This window comes from Rhinolophus sinicus, chromosome 1 (genome assembly GCF_057876585.1).
Source record: "Rhinolophus sinicus isolate RSI-liver-muscle chromosome 1, RSI-T2T, whole genome shotgun sequence".
Lineage (NCBI taxonomy): Eukaryota > Metazoa > Chordata > Mammalia > Chiroptera > Rhinolophidae > Rhinolophus > Rhinolophus sinicus.
Window position 1 is genome coordinate 61,007,746 of NC_142501.1, and position 6,986 is coordinate 61,014,731.

At 32.3% G+C, this 6,986-nt stretch overlaps 1 pseudogene; it reads left to right on the plus strand.

Annotated features, from left to right (window-relative positions):
- Positions 1-3,360: 3,360 nt before the first annotated feature.
- Positions 3,361-6,393, plus strand: LOC109447755 (serine/threonine-protein phosphatase 2A regulatory subunit B'' subunit gamma pseudogene; annotated as a pseudogene).
- The last annotated feature ends 593 nt before the right edge of the window (positions 6,394-6,986 follow it).

Here is a 6,986-nt window from a genome sequence, read left to right on the forward strand (position 1 = left end):
ATGATAATTACCAGCTTTTTAAAAACAGTGCAGTGAGGTTTCAATTTGGTCTACAGTTTTGCTCTATAAAATGGCACTTAAACCACCTCAAAAGCACTGATGACTGTATTTAATATACCAATGAATTTTGAGAGCAAAAATGTTTAAATTAACCAAGCAAATTACCCCGCTACAGTCACTTAGGACCTTTATTAAAATATAAAAGTATGGTATCTATTGACCTATTTACCCATGCTTTCTTTTCTTATTTAAGTTTGGCAAGTACAATAAAGTGAAGCTTCACAAGATGGACATTTTCTTACAAAATTAGGATATGATCACCACGAAATTAACAGTGACCCATACTCTTGAAAGTTAAAATGTTAGGTATTGCTATGAAATAACTCAGTAGTACAAACAACTCAAGTGTAGGTTTAAAGTAACATTTATTTAAAAAGATTATAAACATTAGATCTTTTTCTGCTTTTCTATTGACTTGTTATTTATATATTATATTTTAACCGCGTTATCATGGAATCTATCAATTTTGAATTTGCAGAAGCAGTCATATTACAAAATTTAAAACATTAAACAACTTTATGAAAATAATTGTATTAAACAGTTAGTTAAAATTAACATACTTATGAGAGAAATTTAATAAAATGTATAAAAAATTGGTTGCTTTTCTCAGTGTGGATTTAATAAGCTGACATAGACCAGTGAAAGGATATATGCAATTTAAATATTACAGAATATTCTAATGTAATAAGACAAAAAAATTCTAAAAGTTACTAAAATGTTTGTATTCATGTTATAATTTTAAATTTTCTAAGGCTGTAATGATTACCATCTTGAGAAAAATGGAGGTTTTATCCCCAACCCCAACCCCCACCTCGTCTCTAGTTCAATCCATTATTTGCAAAGCAGTTGGCATTGTTAACTTTAGTTCCCAGGGAATACTAATTTTTGTCTATCCTTCTTACACAGGCTTATTCTTTATACGGATTAGTATGATGCTGGCTATAAGGTATTTTGAGAGCCCAAGAGGATATGACTGTATTGTTTACCAGAATTTTATGATTATTCACAAAAGCATTGTGGAAACCACATATTCAAGTACAATTTGGTTCTTGCTACCTGTGCACCTAACTTCCTATGTGATGTAAATGCATTGACAGTGTGGCTTCCAAAATTATTTCTAGATCTCAGTGTTTATAATCATTAGTCTACTAGGAGACTTTTTGTTTCTGGGAAGAATTGTATAGCTGGATATGATAAAATAAGGAATGACTCAAATAAAGACTAGTATGAACCAATGAAATTCTTTAGAACTCCCATTTAACCCAATATTATAATTTTGGCACCAGGTGACACTGATAGTAAGGAAGAAAAAAAAAATAAACTTATTTTTAAGATTTAAAACACTACCATATCATCCCATTTTCTTTGACTTTTCTAGCTCATATGCAATGGTCTAAATGTTTGTGTACTCCCAAAATCATATGTTGACATCCCAGCTTTCAAAGGTGATGGAATAAGTAGGTGTGGCCTTTGGGAGGTGATTAAAACATGAGGGTAGAGCCCTCATAGGTGGGATTAATCTCTGTAGAAAAGTTTGCTCAGAGATCCCTTGCCCTTTTCACCATGTGAGGACACATTGAGAAGGTGCTGGCTATGAATCAAGAGGGCCTTCACCAGAACACAACAGTATTTTTACAGACCTTGAGTTTCTTCAGATACTGTCAAACTTGTATTTTACCACCTGCCAAAATTTGAGCTAACCCTAAGAGTCCCTCAGGAATTCCTTCTTACTGAAAATATAGACCAGAACACGTGACAACCATGGTCAATGGTAACTGGTGTCAGTAATATTTATTGAGTACTTGGTAACTTCCAAGTTTTGATTTTAAATTAAGGTTTTAAACAGAAAACTACATGGTTAGAACTGGGTTTTACTTTTTAAGACTTTATTTTTTGTAATAGTTTTTTATTTTTTTAAAAAAGTGAATGTAGTACAGATTATTCCCATTTCCCATATCTAGCTTCTATTACTAACATCTTACATTAGCATGGTACATTTATTATAATCAATGAACCAACATTGATACACTGTTAGCAAAAGTCCATTCTTTATTGGGATCCTTTGTTTTCACCTAATATTCTTTTTCTGTTCCAGGAACCCATCCAGAGATGTATATTTAGTTTTCATGTCTCCTTAGGCTACTTAGGGCTGTGCTATTTTATACAAAGTTTTCTTGTTTTAATGATTTTGACAGTTTGGAATATTTATGGTCAGTAATTTTGTAGGATGACAATCTGTTGGAATTTTTTGATGTTATTCTCATGATTAATCTAGGTTTATGGTATTTAGGGAGGAGGATCACAGTGGCAAAGTGCCATTTTGCCATATATCAAGAGAATATGCTATCAACATGATTTATAACCATTGATATTGACCTTGATCACCTAGCTGAGGTAATATTTGTCAGATTTCTCCCCTTTAAAGTTACTCATCTCCACTTTCCATTCTGTAGGCTTTGGATGGAAGTCACTAAATATAGTCCATACTTAAGAAGTGAGAAATTATGCTTCTCCTTTAGGGTAGAGTACCTCTGTGAATTATTTGCAGTTCTGCACTGAAGATTTGTCTTTTCTCCATTTATTAAATTATCCAATCATTTATTTATATCAGTATAAAACACTCTTCCTGTCTTTATGTAAGTTTTAAATTATATTATTTTCCTTTTTCTTGAAAAACTTCTTTTAATATTTTTTGCGGGTAAGGTCTGCTGTTGATGAATTCCGTCAGCTTTGGTTTGTCTGAGAAAGTATTCCTCCTTCACTTTTGATGGATAATTTTGCTAGATAAAGAATAACATGGATTTCCACTCATTTCCTAGATGGCAGTTGAGTGAGTGGCCTTCCCAGCCTTTACAGAGCTGGGCAGTGTTTGACATCTGAGTTGGTAGCAGGTAGAACAGTTAGCAAACAGCAAATGCAGGAGCTGCTGAGCGGAAGCTAGTCATGGATTTGCCAGTTCTTCACTGTTGGGGGTAGGAGGTTAAGAATGCCCAACACTGGTTCAACCAAAAAAAAAAAAAAAAAAAAGAAAAAGTGAACAAGAATTTAAAGGAAAAGAAATGGATTTATTTACCAAATACTACTCAGAACGGAAAGGAGGTTAAAAAAAAAATCACTAATGAATTGTATAAGACCCTTACCCCATTTTATTATAGGCTGCCAGCTGAAGATGAAGTCTTAGTACAGAAACTAAGAGAGGAATCCAGAGCCATCTTTCTGCAAAGGAAAAGTAGAGAACTCTTAGATAATGAAGAATTATAGAACTTATGGGTTTTGCAGGACAAACACCAGACACCCCCTATGAATGGAGAGGAAGCGATGATTAATTATGAAACTTTTTTGAAGGTTTGTGAAAAAACTGAACCGAAGTGCCAGTCATTTTTCACAGCAAAAGTTTTTGCTGAACTCCTTCATGCAGATTCTTATGGAAGAATTTCTATCATGCAGTTCTTTAATTATGTCAAGAAAAGTTTGATGAACATATAAACTCAGTTTATATGATGTTGCAGGACAAAGATTCCTTTGGGAAGCTGATTTAGAAAACTTGCAGCTTTCTCTACTTTGTCACCATTAGATGGGCTGGAAAAAATCTTTGTACTCCTTTTATGTTTGTATAGCAGTCAGGAAATTCTTCTTTTTTGACCCTCTAAGAACTGAAAAGATAAAAATTCAAGTTATTTTAGCATGCAGCTTCCTAGATTATTTATTGGAATTAAGGGATAAGGAACTGTCCAAGGAGAGTCAAGAAACAAATTGGTTTTCTGCTGCTTCTGTCCTAAGTGTGCATAGACTTAGTAGAACCTTGATAGGGAGCACAGTGGCATGCTCAGTAAAGAACTCTCCAGCCACAGAACAATCATGACCAACATCTTCTTGGACTGTGTTTTCCCGAAGTGTCTCACTTATGATGGAGAAAGAGTATTAAAAATTTAGGCTCCCACAGTCTCCAAAAACCTTTTTCTTGAAGCGATATGGCATTTTTTATCAGTGTGTAACATTATCTTACAATGTATGATCTGATCAAATTATTTGAGATTTTGAGCCTTTAATTTTAAGGTAAATTTCAACAGTACTTTACAACAGTACTTCTCTTATGGATTCAGGGAAAATAGAAAATTTTAGTATTTTGTTCATTTCATTGTTAGTGTACCTACTATAAAGGATCATGAACTAGTAAAATAAAAATAAGAAAAATTGGTAATACCTATTGACTATTTTCATATACCGTGCTTCTCCGAAAATAAGCTGGACAATCAGCTCTAATGCATTTTTGAAGCAAAAATTAATAGAATTAATATATCACATCATATCATATCATATATCATATCATACCGGGTCTTCTATTAAGTTTTGCTCCAAAAGACGCATTAGAGCTGATTGTTCGGCTAGGTCTTATTTTCAGGGAAACACGGTAGATGGTTCATCCATTAAATTACCAGGTCAGATATAGTATCACATATGCCATGATTTAAATCTAAGAATCAGGTTGTATTACTCTCTATACGTGGCTATATTAGTATCTAAAGATTGAATAACTTGTGTCAATCCTTTTATTGCAAAATACTTGAGAAGAAAATTCTAAATAATATTTCTATTTTTTAAATTAAGTTTATTGGGGTGACAATGGCTAGTAAAATTACATAGCTTCAAGTGTACAATTGTATAATACATTATCTATATATCACGTTGTGTGCTCACCACCCAGAGTCAGTTCTCCTGCCATCACCATATATTTAAATTATCTTTCTTGCTATTAAAAATGTGTTGAGGATCTGATAAATTTTCCAAACTAATGGTACTTAATAAATGGTCATATTATTAGAACAGAATCAAGGTTCTAGGTTTTATCACTTAGGTTTAATAACAGTTTTCCAAATAACAGCATTTGTCAGACAAAGGAAAAGGGGGAAAGGGCGCAAAAACTGTTTTGTGACTCCCACAACTGTCTATGCTGGTTAGTGAGGAGCTTATACTAATAACTTCTGGTGAATAAAGAAAATCAGAAGCTACAACTATGCATAGAGTTAGACCATGATGCAGCTACATCTTTCTACCTTTTTATGCTACAATTTATGCAGAAAGGAATTCTTAATATTAGCCTAAAAAACTGTTTTCCAAGAATATAAATTTTCTTTTCTAAGTGAAGCTCTCCCAAGTATTTCACTTCTTTTCATTATGCAAAAAGTAATCTGTGACTAGATTTAAAACTTTTACAGTATTACAAAACACCTACTTAAATATGCTGTTCTATTCATTCCAGATAAACTTATTTTTTTCCCCAAAATGACCACAGTGAAATGAAAGTATAAATTTAGTAGCAATGTATGATAGCTTAGTCACTGTCCTGTCCATTTCAAAAGCATAATGAAAGAAAATTGTGGTTTACCACAGCAAATCTCATAAAATGAACTGTGTCCCCAAAACTGTCCTGTACAGATTAACTGCTACATAGAATCCCTAGAAACTGACATTGAGCATACAAATGGATTTCTCATTTCATATTAAAAATAACTTGCCACCTTTGATAACAAAATGCTTCAAATCATCAAATACTTACTTGAAAAGTTAATTCCAAATAAGGCCTCCAAAGCATGACATTTTCTTTTCTATAGGACCTACCTGGATTTTGTTCTTGCGTTAGAAAACCGAAAAGAACCTACAGCTCTGCAATATATTTTCAAATTGCTTGGTGTTGAGAACAAAGGATGTCCGAATGTCTTTTCCCTTAATTATTTCTCTGAGGTAAGTCTTATTTCTGTAAACGAGTCATTATTCCTTAAGATGTGTTATACCATTTGGTTTATATTACCTACTCAGTGACAATTTTATCTAACTCATGATGTCTAAATTTAACAAAAGGGTTTACATAACAAATGTCTGAAGGAAATCAAGTGTGTTTTTAGTTTTGTTTTTTCTATTTTTAAAAAATATAAACGGAATAAATCAATCCTGGTTTCATTAGACATAGAATACTACTAAAAAAGAGTATAAATATATGTTAGGGTCTATACTAGCCAGTGGAGATACAAACATACATGAGGAATTCTGTGCTCTTGGTGATCAAAAAGAAGTGTGTAAAATCCTAAAGAAGCTTTAAGGAAACAGTTCAGAAAAAGTAGCTCCTTTCCACAGGAGTTTTATAGACTGTGGTAGTTATAGAGTCATTTAATTGTGCTGTCAAAAATAAATATAATTTAAAAACTGGAAAAAAAGAATAATAGGTAAGAATGTTTTTCAATACTTTGAATATTTTTTTGAGTATTTTTTTCTTGTATGTTTTCTGACTAGAAGTTCAATGTAATTCTGATCCTTTTTCCCCTATAGGTAAGGTGATTTTGTTTGTTTGTTTGGTTGGTTGGTTTTCCCCTCTGATTTCTTTCAAGAGTTTGTCTTTGGTTTTCTGCAGTTTGAATATGAAATGCCTCTGTGTAGGTGTTTTTGGTTTGTTTGTTTTGTTGGTTGGTTTTTTGTTTTGTTCTGTTTTTTTTCTGCTTGGTATTCTCTAAGTTTCCTGGGTCTATGGTTTTGTGTCTATTATTGTGAAAAATTCTTGGGCATTATTATTTCAGATATCTCTTCTGTTCTCCTTTTTATGCTTCCGGTATTACTATTACACATACAGAAATTGTCCCACAATTCTTGAATATTCAATTCTCTTTTATTTTTTTCATTCTGTTTTCTCCTTGCATTTAAAAATAACAATAATAATAGAAAAAAATTGAAAAACATCTCCAAAATTCAAAGTTGGCATAAGTAATTCAGTGTGTTATTAAAAAAATATAAAATGATACATGTAAATGTGTGGTAGGATGCATTGTCAATGGGGATAAAATAACACACACACACACAAAAAAACACACACAATAGTGATGTATCTGTTATTAAAATTGACAGCAAAGACATATGCCTACAAAAGATAATGACAC